Raw genomic sequence first — 13,928 nt, 5'->3', positions numbered from 1 at the left:
ATGATTTGATAACTGATAACCAGATTGATTTGTTCTGTTTGACTGAAACCTGGTTGCAGCAGGAAGAATATGTTAGTCTAAATGAATCAACTCCTACTAGTCATACTAACTGTCATGTTCCTCGAATCACGGGCCGAGGAGGAGGAGTGGCAGCAATTTACCTCTCTAGCTTAAAAATGAACCAGAGACCTAAACCTAGTTACAGTTCATTTGAAAATCTTACTCTCAGTCTCTCTCATCCAGATTTAAAAGCTCAGAAACCAGTTTTATTTGTTGTTGTATATCGTCCTCCTGCTCCTTCCTCTGAGTTTTTATCTCAGTTCTCAGACTTTTTATCTGATTTAGTGCTCAGCTCAGATAAAGTCATTATTGTGGGTGACTTCAACATTCATGTTGACGTGGACAGTGACAGCCTTACGACTGCTTTTAATTCAATATTAGACTCAATTGGGTTTTCTCAACATGTAAATAAACCAACTCATAGTTTTAATCATACCCTTGACCTCGTTCTGACTTATGGCATAGAAATCAAACAGTTAACAGTATTTCCCCGGAACCCTCTTCTTTCTGACCATTTTATGATAACATTTCAATTTACAACAATAGATTGTATAGGAGTTAAGAATAAATATCATTACAGTAGATGTCTGTCTGACAACTTGGTGTATAAATTTAAGGAAATAATACCCTCTCTATTTAGTCCAGCACCACTTACTGATAAAATGGAAGGGAAATATTATAATTGTACCCCCACAGAAGTGGATTATATTGTCAATAATGCTGCAGCCTCACTGCGTACAACACTTGATAGTGTTGCACCTGTAAAAAAGAAAGTTCTATCTCAGAGAGGACCTGCTCCTTGGTAGAATTCCCAGCTGTGGACTTTAAAGCAGGCGTCCTGAAAGCTGGAAAGGAAGTGGTATTCCACTAATTTAGAGGAAGTTTATGTAGCTTGGAAAAATAGTCTAGTAATTTATAAAAAAGCTCTTCGTAATGCCAGGACAACATATTATTCATCTTTAATAGAGGAAAACAAGAACAACCCCAGGTTTCTCTTCAGCACTGTAGCCAGGCTGACAAAGAGTCAGAGCTCTGTTGAAACTTGTATTCCTTTAGCTTTGAGCAGTAACAACTTCATGAGCTTCTTTACAAATAAAATTATTACGATTAGAGAAAAAATTAATCTGGGCCTTCCTGCAAATGTCACAGATGTATCATCGAGTACAGATACTTTAGAATTGGCTGTAAGACCAGATGGATATTTAGAATTTTTCACTCCCATACATCTCTCTGAACTCATTTCAGTAGTTTCTACATCCAAACCATCCACATGTCTTTTAGATCCGATCCCAACTAGACTGTTCAAGGAGGCTTTACCTTTAATTAATTCCTCAATGTTAGATCTGATTAATCTCTCTCTAGTAACAGGTTATGTACCACAGGCTTTTAAGGTTGCTGTAATCTAACCTTTACTTAAAAAGCCCACTCTAGATCCAGATGTTTTAGCCAACTATAGATCAATTTCCAACCTCCCATTTCTCTCCAAAATTCTGGAAAGATCAGTTGCAAATCAATTATGTGAACATTTACAAAGGAATAGCTTGTTTGAAGAGTTTCAGTCAGGCTTCAGAGTGCATCATAGCACAGAAACAGCTCTGGTGAAAGTTACTAATGACCTTCTCATAGCGTCAGATAATGGACTGGTCTCTATACTTATTTTGTTGGACCTTAGTGCAGCATTCGAGACAATCGACCACAAACTTTTATTACAGCGACTAGAACATTCTATTGGCATTAAAGGGACAGCACTGGACTGGTTTAAATCCTACTTATCAGACAGGTTCCAGTTTGTGCATGTCAACAATGACTCTTCTGAGCATACTAGGGTTAATCATGGAGTTCCTCAGGGTTCTGTCTTAGGACCAATACTGTTCACATTATACATGCTTCCCTTAGGCAATATTATTAGGAAGCACTGTATTAATTTCCATTGTTATGCTGATGACACTCAATTGTATTTATCTATGAAGCCAAATGAAACTAATCAGCTAGCTAGACTGCAAGATTGTCTTAAGGACATAAAGACCTGGATGACCTATAATTTTTTACTACTAAATTCAGACAAGACTGAAGTTATTGTATTTGGCCCCAAACATAACATATATACCATTATTGCATTACATTCACTCTGTTTCTTTCTGTGTCCTTTCTCTGAGTGTCCCTGGTCCCAGAGCTGGATGCTGGATGCTTCAGATGTGTGGTTGTTCTCCCACCTCCAGCTGCTCATTTCCATCAATCTACTCTGCATCACCCTCACTATACTTGATTTGCTCATCTACATATTTTTGAATTTACCACCAGCTATATATGTAGTATATTTAATGTCAGAGCCGTACACCATAGCAGTAAACTATAATCAGTTTCCATGTTAGTTGTACTTTGCATGTATCATCTGTCTTATCATGCATGTATTATACTGTGTGTTTTATGGTCCTTGTGTCCCCCCCACCTCTCTATCTCTACCTCCATCCCTCTATCTCTAACCCTCTATCTCTACCTCCATCCCTCTATCTCTACCTCTCTACCTCTTCTGTCCCTCTCAACCCTCCTTCCAGCAGCAGATGGGTCCCCCACATTAGAGCCGGGTTCTGCTCGAGGTTTTTTTCCCTGTTAAAAGGGTGTTTTCCTGCCACTGTCTCCTTAGGGCTGCTCTGGGGGTCAGGCATATGGGTTCTGTAAAGCGTCTCAAGACAATTTGACTGTAACTGGCTCTATATAAATAAAACTGAATTGAATTGAATTGAATTGATGGTAGGTTTGGTGTTCTTGGGGTTAAAGGTCTCACCTTCTCTCCTCCAAACGTATTTCTGCTCAGTTTTTCTTCCATCTGACCACAGAACTTTCCCCCAGAAGGTCTTTTCTTTGTCCATGTGATCAGCAGCAGACTTGAGTGGAGCTTTATGGTTCTGCTTCTAGAGGAAGAACTTCCTTCTTCATGGATCGTCTAGAACCCTGTGGACTCTGACAGCTGTGTTCCAGCAGCTTCTCATTCATTCAGACCTGCTTTCTGATGGTTCTTGTTTGACTCTTGACCATCCTGACCAATGGTCTCTCAGCACCAGGTGGTAGTTTGTGTTTTCTTCCTGATGGTGGCAGTAACACAACTGGACAATGAACTTTATTCTGATAAACAGATGATTTAGGATCTGAAGCTGCTTTGAAATGACGCCAAGTGACTTTCTGACTTGTTCAAGTCAGTGATTTGCTTCTTCAGATCTTTGCTGAGCCCCTCAGACTTTCCCACTGTAATGTTTGAGTCTAATGAGTGGATCTAATGGGTTCTATTTAAATTGGATCAGAGGAGACAGCAGCTGTAGTCAAACACAATCACTCAGGAGAAGTTAAAAGGCTGTGAAACTAAGAAAATTTGATAAACAACTTTCTACATCTCCAAAACTGTTAATTTAAGTTGCTGTATGTAAATTTTTGATCAAACAAATTCCCACAGAGCATAATACTGCCACCACCATGCTTGACGGTAGGTTTGATGTTCTTGGGGTTAAGGATGCAGGACACAAGTGACTTTCCTGATTCGTTAAATTCAGTGATTTGCTTCTTCAGATCTTTGCTGAGCTCCTCAGACTTTCCCACTGTAGTGTATGAGTCTAATTAGTGAATCTAATGATTTCTATTTAAATTAGCTGAGAGGAGTCAGCAGCTGTAGTCGACTATAATCACTCATGAGAAATTATGAGGCCATGAGGCTAAGAAAATTTGATTAAAACAACTTTCTACATCTCCAAAACTGATAATTCAAGGTGCTATATGTGTATTTTTGACTCAGCCGATAGACACAAATTTCACAGTCATTGCTAACTCTAGACTGTCCCGATAAACATGATCTTTACAGGCAGATGTAAACTTTTGCTCATGACTGTAGTTGATGTATAACGTTTCTCAGCTTTATGCGGTTTTAATGTTGCATTAAACGTTTCAAAACTGCTTTGTATGATGAACAAAACCAGCCAATCATCTCTAAATGACGTCCGCTCAGCCGCCGTTAAACAGCTGCTGCTGATCTTCGTCTGTAATTTCATCGTGTCCACGCCATTTGCTGCAGTCGCTCCTTATCTGTGGCTGTTTCAGCATTTTTAGAGCATGCAGACGGAGAAAGCCGGAGAATGGAGCTCTCTAATTGGCTGCTCAGCCCAGCAGAACAATAGTTTATTGCTTTTTCTTGTTCTTCCCCCACAAGTACAAGACCTCAGGCAAACAAAGCCGGAGCAAGATGAGAGAAAAACTTGATGCATTCTTTAACAAGACCAATAATGAGGGCATTTACTCATTTTCACAGTGATGTTCTTCATCATACAGACTCCTGTAGCAGCTGCAGAATGTGTTGTTATTGACTTTATGTGGGTTTCTATACCGACAACCAGCATCTGTCCTGAGATGATCCGTTGTCAAATAACCTGTTGGCTTAATTTCTTGCATATTCTTTTGTTTTTCAGAGGCAGAGAGGATTTAAATTAATTTAACAAAGGCCAAGATATAATTCCCTCTTCTCCATTGTATCGCAGCAGAGGTTCTTCAAGTCTCTCAAGGTCACAAAGAACATGGAAACTGGACACTCGATTCATAAAGTAAAAGGTCATTTCATGAAAATTCAATCAGAGCTTCTCACCTGAGCAGCTCATTTTATATCAACAATAACCTCAGTGTATTTAATGAATTCATGCAAAGTTCTACCTTCATCCTGTGAATATTTCCAGAGTTCCAGGTCCTTGAAGTCCGTAGAGGAGGGTCCAGATTTATCTCCTTTTAATGGACTTTTTCCATCATTTCTGATCCTCAGAACTTCATCAGTTCAGCAGATAGAACCATGACATTTAGGAGGAAAACACATCTGAGTTCTGGTAAAAACTGACACCAGATCAGTTCTACATCCATCCAAGTGCCACAGTCTATAACTGACTTTGAGCATCAGCATTATGGGATGTATCATAGTTTCATGTCACAAAAAGATAAAACTATCCCAAAGACACATAAAATAATCAAAACCTGACACAAAATGACCTAAATGAGTCACAAAACAACATAAAACAAGCCAAACATGAGACAAAATCACACAAAACAAGAAAAATAAGATACAAAACGTCAAAAATAAGACACTGAATGAAAAAAATCAAAAGAGAGAAGCAAAATGACCAAAACAACAAACAAAATGACCACAGTGAGAAAAAACTGTCCCAAAGACAAACAGAACAACACAAAACTGATGTAAAATCACAGAATGGAGTCAAAGAAATGATGAAAATGAGCACAAAACAACAACAACAACAAAAGACAAAAAAACGTCAAAACCAGATCAGTTTTACATCCATCCAGGTGTCACAATCTATACACTAAATCTGTTTTTTGTTCATTTTCTCTAGAACCAACTGTGATCATCAGTACTCTGACTGAAAGATTCTTTTCTTCACAGCCTTTCGGAGGTAAAGTGGATTTCTTCTTGATAATAAATGTAATTATACCGTCTGATGGGTAAAAACTGACATTAACCTCCTTCAGATCTCTGATGACTGAGCTTCGATGAGGACTGAAGGTTGGGAGGAAGCAGGAAGTTTGTGTTGCACCTGTTGAGACTCCAACTAAAAGTCTTCCGTCTCATTATCCGCCATAATTCGGCTCTTCTGATGGATTTGCATTCGCTGCTTCTCCAAATGTGTCTTCCTGCTGTGCAGCTAAATGAGCCTCCCAGAGTTTTCATTAATAATTTCAGCCACGTACAGCCTCATAACTCCCCAGCCGTAGGAAGAAAGATGGTGCAGAAACGCCGTCGCCGAGAAACGAATGGGTCTAAAAATGCAGATTCACAAAGAATCAATCTCAGACGGTTCTGTGTTCTGAGAAATATGGTTCTGCTGGGTCGCTTTAGGGTGTTTAAAACCGACTAAAGCTGAAAAAGTTCCCTCTGATTCTTTATATTCAGTAACTTCAAGGTCTCCTTTTTGGACCATTTCATTGGTGTTTTACAGATTTCTTCCTGGTTTTTTGAATGACAGATAATAATCAATAAAAACTGTAAACAATGTCTTTTTAAAAGTGTCAAATTATAGCTTTTACAGGTAGTTCATGGAAAAATTACTACCATTTCTGCATTACAAGTTTATTTATTTATTTATTAAATCAGATTCACATTTAAATACACTTAAAGAAACTTTATGGGGAGATAATACCATCCTGGTTTATTTATTTTTGCACTATATCCCATTTTCAAGAGCCAGTAATTATTCATTATTGTCATTTTGGAAAAATTTAGGTCTTATGGACAACTTTACATTTTACTTTGGACAAACCTTCAGTGATTTTGCATTAATTTTAAATAATTTTGGATAATTTTAACAACTTTTTGCAAGATTTTGAGTCAAAATATCAACAAACTGGAACCTTGTCTTGTTAAACTTTCCACACATCAGATTCTACTGATGTTAGAGCCTCAAAAGTTGGTGAAATGTCAACTAAAGACTGTATTTTAGTAGAAATATAGACACATCCATATATATACACTTAGAGGATCTTTATGGAGAAACAATTCCAATCTCTATTGAAAGATTTTGCACTTTTTTTTCATTTTCAGTCCAATCAGTTCTATTGTCATTCTGGACCATTTTAATTTGATTTTTAATAATTTTGAAATCATTTTGCACTTTTTAAAATTAAATTTTATTTTTTTCTAATTTTGGGCAGTTTTCAAGTCAAAATATTGCAAAATTTCACCCCCCCCCCCCCCATTTTCGAGGGTAAATAAGTGCATATTTGTCCTCTGCTGGAGCCATTTAATCATTTCAGTCTGTTTAAAACTATTCTGTCTGTGTCCTCACCAAATTCTACTGATGTTAGAGCCTCAACAGTTGGAGAAATGTCGACCAAAGACTGGATTTTAGTAGAAATATGCATCCATCCATATATTTACACTTAGAGGAACTTTATAGAGACACAATACCAGCGTATTTGGAGAATTGTGCACATTTTTCCATTTTCAATGTTCAATTCTTTTTATTTTGTCATTTTGGGCCATTTTAATTTGATTTTTGACAAATTTGGAGTCATTTTGGACTTTTTTTTCAGGCAGGTTTCAAGTCAAAATATTGCAAACTTGCACATTTTTCCCTATTCAAGGGTCAATAATTATATATTTATCCTCTGCTGAATCATTTGGATACGTTTGAATCTATTCTGTCTGTTCTTTCACCAAATTTCATGACAGCAGGAGTTTTATTTCTGGAGATATTGAACCCTTAAAATGACTTTGCGGGTCTTTTTTTGCTGACAAAAATGTACAAATTCCCATCTCTAAAAACGTACGAAATCCTTGGAGAACTTGTCTTTGGGTTCAGCTCCACTGCTCCCTGAAGTTTGAATCTGTTATTAAGCAAAAACATCGAACAATCTAAACAGGTGTCTTCTGTAAAAGGCGAAACTCCACCTTCTATCTGTGTTTTATAAACGGAATATTTACATGTAAAACTGCTGCTTTCCTCTCATCCTGTTTGCTGCTTCCAGTCCTGATTTATTCATGCCAACTCTCCCTGATTCCCTCTGAGCTTTTATTAGCTGTAAACCGTCTGATGTCGGCCGTTCGGATCCGGAGAAAACCTCCACGACTTCGGGAACCTCACGCCGGGTCGCGCTTGTCAGACAGAAAACACACAGACGGCTGCTTTTATTAACACGGTTCACACGCCGCAGCAGAAAACAGAAAGCCGTGATGTATATTTCATGCTCTGCCGGGCCTCTCTGCTGGGCCGCTCTGAGCAAACTCCACCTCAACCAAGCCCCAATGAAACATTCATGCAGCGAGGCCATTTACATATCAAGCAGCCTGCTCGGCTAAATGTGGTGGCTGAGAAGGAAAAGCCTCCTCTGCTGATGTCTTCCTGCTTCTCCTGACAACCTCTGCTGCTCTGCAAGAAGTCTCTCTGCAACCTGAAGACAACAGAAAGGCCTCGGAATTCAGACGGAGGTTGTGGAGAATAAAATCCAAACGCTGCAGATCCGGAGCAGAGAGTCGAGTCGAAATCATCCTCTCGTCTGACGGATGTTTGCAGGATGGAAACTCAGACAAACAGTCGAGTCCCTATTAATGATGCAACACGTTTAAAACCAAAGAGCTTCAGAGTAAAAAATAACCTGATTACCGCTCAGAATTAACACAAGAAGCTAAAATATTGTGTTGAAGACCCTGTAATGTTATTTATAGCATGGATGTACCTGAATAATTTACATATTACACATTCAAACTCTACAACGATAGAAATTTTTGCACTTATGCACTTTCAAATGTCAGTAATTGCTGTTTTTTGTCAGTTTTGATGATTTTGAGTCATTTTTGATCATTTTTATCTTATTTTGGACATTAATTTTGAATAAATTGAAGCACTAGACACAGTTACAGGATGAAAACTCATATAGTCAAATCAAGTCCCTGTTAATGATGCAACACATTTAAAACAAAACACCAAAGAGCTTCCCAGTAAAAAAGATCAATAACAAGCTAAAATATTGTGTTTAAGATCCTGTAATGTTATTTATAGTGTGGATTTACCTGATTAATTCACATATCAGGTATTAAAACGCTACAAAATTGGATATTTCTGCACTTTTTTCCATTTTGAATTGTCATGATTGCTTATCATTTGTCATTTTTAGGAATTTTTAGTCATTTTTGACCATTTTTATCTTATTTTGGAGACTAATAATAAATATAATAAACAATCATTTACACCAGAAAATAGGAAAAAAAAGTCCAAAAATATCAAATTTTATAGAATTTTAATGCCTAATATTTAAATTATTCAGATAAATTCACACTATAAAAAACTCAAGAAGGTCTTAAACATAATATTTTAGCTTGTTATGAATCTTTTTTACTGGGAAGATCTTTGGCGTCTTGTTTTAAACGTGTTGCATCATTAAAAGGGACACGATTTGACTGTTTACATGAGTTTGCATCCTGTAACTGTTTCTAGTGCTTCGATTTATTCAAAATTAGTGTCCAAAATAGAATAAAAATGGTCATAAATGACTCAAAATTGTCAGAAATGGCAATAATAAACAGTTATTACCACTTGAAAATGGAAAAAAAGGTGCATAAACTTTCATTTTTGTAGCATTTCACTGCTTAATATGTGAATTATTCAGGTCAATCCACATTATAAATAACATTACAGGGTCTTAACTCCAATATTTCAGCTTGATGTGAATCTTTTTTACTGGGAAGTTCTTTGGGGTTTTGTTTTAAACGTGTTGCATCATTAACAGAGACTTGATTTGACTGTTTTCTTGAGTTTTTATAGTGAATATTCCAGATGTATCGACCATAGAGGCAGTCTGGACTGAACTGGAACACAATAAGTCACCAGAAGTCTGCGTCTTCATTCTCTGAGTATTAAAGTCCGATCAGAAGAACAGCTGGAGCCACAGCTGGCTGACTGACATTCAGCTCAATAATTCAGAGGCAGCTGCTGCTTTACTTGGATTCTCTGCTGGTTCTACTCCACACATAGAACCGACACTCAGATCTGAACGTCATCATCAGAACCATTAGTAACGTTACTCCTGAATAGTTTGCTTCAGTATGTTTTCTAATATTTCAGTTTCATTTGGATTACATGAGAAGTATTTCATTTTTATTTCATTTTTCAGAAGAATGTTTCCCCATCATGTGTGACATTAGTTCTTACCTCAGAATCATTTGTAGTAAAACGTTCCACGGTTCTATTCTGGTCTCATCTCATTTGATCTCTGTCATGTATTTCTATTTTTATCTGACTGCGTTTCTGTTTTTTAGGCTGCATTTCTTATTTCTAGAAAACAGAGAATGTTCTTCCTTTGTTCCCGCAAGAACATAACCTGACATTGAATGTTAAAACGTTCTGTCTTAGTTCACTTTTACTCTAACAGGAACACTTTGGGAAACATTTTTAGAACATTCTGCAGAGTTCTAGAAGCATTTTTAGCTAAAAGTAATTTTTAGCAACCAGAATGTTCTATTTTTTGCTGTAAAAACATTCTATGAATGTTTTCTGATTACACGGGAGACTGACTGTATGGTTCATTCAGAACATCCTTCCTCTGTTGTCACAGAACACTATGGGAACGTTTTGTAAAAAGAACATCATTTTGTTTCCTTTGCTCTAAACCTCATCAGAACAAATCAGCCAGAATGTTCCACCTTTGTTAATATATCAAATTACAGAAACGTTTTGTAAAAACAAAATCTGAGGCCTCGATAACATCTGGAAAACATTTTTAGAATGTTTCTTTGAGAACGTTCTTCTTTTTTTCTGAAATCATAGAACATAACTTGACATTGTTCTCCAAACATCCTTGGCATGTAAAAACGTTCTGTCTTGGTTCACTTCTAACCTCACAGGAACACTTTTGGAAACATTCTTAGAACATTCTGCAGAGTTCTAGTAATATTTTTTAAGTTCCCAGAATGTTCTCCTCAAAGGCAGGATAACGTTCTCTCCAGACATTCAAGAATGATTTCTGATAACATGAGAGACTGACTGTAGGTTCAACATCTTTTCATTGTTTTATGAAAGAACGTTATATAATGTATTTCCTGAAAACATCCTCAGAACATCGCAGCCAGAATGTCCCACCTTTGTTATTACATCACATAACAGGAACGTCTTATATAGAACACTGTATCATCTGAGCTCTCGATAACATCTTGAAAACGTTTTTTGAATGTTGCCCTGAAAACATTCGTCCTTCCGTATCATGGTGGAAACATTCTGTAGAAAAAACGTTCTATAAAGTGTTTCCTCAAGAAAAAGGCAAAATGTTCTGCCTGTCATATAAATGTTCCATATAAAGAACATTCTGTCATCTGGATAACATCTGGAAAACATTTTGCTGTTGTGCTGGTTTGAGAACATTCCTCCTTTGATACCAGAGAACAACCTGACAACGTTTTATAGAACAACGTTCTATAATGTGTTCCCTCAACAACATCCCCAAAACATCCTCAGAACATTGCAGCCAGAATGCTCCACCTTTGTTATTATATCACATAACAGGAACATTCTAGAAAAAAAATTTAAATAAAATGTTGCTTTGAGAACGTTCTTCTTTGGTTATCATGGAACAAAACCTGACATCATTCTCCAAACATCATTTGAATGTTAAAATGTTCCATCTTTGTTCACTTTTAACCTCCTGGGAACACTTTTGGAAACATTCTTAGAACATTCTGCAGAGTTCTAGTAATATTTTTTAAGTTCCCAGAATTTTCTCCTCAAAGGCAGGGAAACGTTCTCTAAAGACGTTCTAAAAATTGTAATCAACATCACTTTCCACTGTTCTATTCAACTGCTACTTCACTTATTTTATTTCAGTAATAGATCATACTTCGATACTTTTGCTTCTCTACTTTTTCAGCTGCATCTCTTATTTTGTGTCATTTAGATTTTTCAGAGCCACATCTGACACAAGAATTTCCTTTGAGATTAATAGTTTTTCTCATCTCATTTTATCTTATTGCCTCTTATCCTATTTCATCTCATTTTATCTAATCTCATTTGACCTCATCTCATCTTATCTTATTTCATTTTATCTCATCTTATTGGATATTATCTCAGCTAATCTATTCTTATTTTATTGCATCTCATCTTTTGCATTTTATCTCATCTCATCCTGTCTTATTTCATCTTATTTCATCTAATCTAATCTCATTTTATCTCATCTCACCTTACTTTATCTTATCTCATCCTATTTCATTTTACCTCATCCCATTTTATCTCATCTCATCTTGTTTTATCATATCTTGTGTTATGTCATCGTTTTCATCTCATCCTATGTAATATCTCATCTCATCCTGTCTTATTTTATCTCATCTCATCCTGTCTTATTTCATCTTACTTTATCTCATCTAAACTTATCTCATCTTATTTCATATTACATTATCTCATTTTATCTCATCTCACCTTGTCTCATTTTATGTCATCTTTTTCATCTCATCTCATCTTATTCCATCTTATTTCATATTACCTTAACTCATTTGATCTCATCTTACCTTGTCTCATTTTATGTCATCTTTTTCATCTCATCTTATCTTATTCCATCTTATTTCTTATTACCTTACCTCATTTTATCTCATCTCACCTTGTCTCATTTTATGTCATCTTTTTCATCTCATCTTATCTTATTCCATCTTATCTCATCTCATCTTGTTTCATATTACCTCATCTCATTTCATCTTATTTAATCTCACCTTATCTTATCTCATTTTGTCATCTTTTTCATCTCATTTTATCTCATCTTATTTCATCTCACTTCATTGTTTTTAATCTTATCTAATCTTATCTCATTTTTTCATTTCAACTCACCCAATCAGTTTTTCAGGTGATCTATGGGAAGCCTTTGAACTTGACCTGCAGTGTTTTTTTAATAGCTAAAATCTATGAAAATATTCTAAACTCTGTCTTCCTGTTTGATTTGGTGAAAAATAAAAAACCTCCTGGAGCTTCGCACACAGAAACCCTCCAGCTTCATTAAACTCTCGTTGTTTTAATGGAGCCTGCTTTGTTCCAGATGTCTCCCTGAAGATGTTTAAAGTCAGCGTTGATGAAGAAGTGAAATACTGCAGCTCGGAGCTCTGACACTTTAATTGCAGCCATTTAAAGACGAATCGTGGCTCGATCTCGGTCGTGGTTTGTGATCAGTGTTTGCTGCCAGAAGGAGACGATGTCGGGCCACTGGCAGCTGTCCTCATCGAGCTTTTTGATTTGGAATAAGTGGACCAGAGGCACTCATTCAAAAAGTCCCTAACGGAGGAAAGTGAGACGTTACTCATCATGATTTACGGCGTCCGACTCGTCCGTCTGCGAAAAACAATCAGCTGATTTTATAGTCGAGGAATAAAAAGTCATTTCAGAACCACCAAAAGAAAACACATGTTCATTATTGTCTCTAACACTGGAGGACAGAAAATAAAAAAAGAACCAAGAACATGATGGAACGTTCCCACAACATTGGATAACATTTAAAACAAGTTCTCATAACTTTTTAAAGACAGCGCTTCATTCGAAGGTTTAGGTTCTAGAAATGTTTCTATGAAGTTATTGGAATGTTTTAATGTCAACATTCAGAGGATCAAAGATGATGTTCCATTAAAACAAAGGAGGAACGTTCTCAAACCAACATTTAGAAATGTTTTCCAGATGCTATCGAGGCTTCAGATGATTTTTATGAAACGTTCCTGTAATGTGATATATTAACAAAGGTGGAGTATTTTGGCTGCAATGTTCTGAGGAAGTTTTGGGGATGTTGTTGAAGCATGTTCTCCTGTAGAACATTCTCACTATATTCCATGATAGTACAGGAAGAACATTCTCACATCAACAAAATGTTTTCCAGATGTTACTGAGGCCTCAGATGACAGAATGTTCTTCATGCGGAACGTTTTCTATTAAAAGTGGAACATTTTGCCTGTTTCTTGAGGGAACACATTATAGAACATTCTTCTACAAGATGTTTTCACAATAACGACAAAATAAAGACATTTCTAATGCAAAATTCTGAAAACATTGTCAAGATGGTATCATGACCTCAGATGACAGAACGTTCTTTCTAAGATGTTCCTGTACTATGAAATGTAAACAAAGGTGGAACATTCTGACGGCAATGTTCTGAGGATGTTTTGGAGACATTGTTGAGGAAACACATTATAGAACATTCTCCAATAGAACGTTCTTACAATGTTCCATGGTAACAGAGGAAGAATGTACTCAAGCCGTTTTTGTAGATCTTAGTGAGAACTCAGATGACAAAACATTCTCTATAAGATGTTCCAGTCCTGTCACATATTGACAAAAGTGGAACATGCTGTCTGTAATGTTCTGAGGACGTTTTCG

Source organism: Amphiprion ocellaris, chromosome 14, assembly GCF_022539595.1.
Source record: "Amphiprion ocellaris isolate individual 3 ecotype Okinawa chromosome 14, ASM2253959v1, whole genome shotgun sequence".
In the NCBI taxonomy this organism is placed as follows: domain Eukaryota; kingdom Metazoa; phylum Chordata; class Actinopteri; family Pomacentridae; genus Amphiprion; species Amphiprion ocellaris.
The sequence above is the reverse complement of the archived record's forward strand: the minus strand, read 5'-3'. Positions refer to the sequence as shown.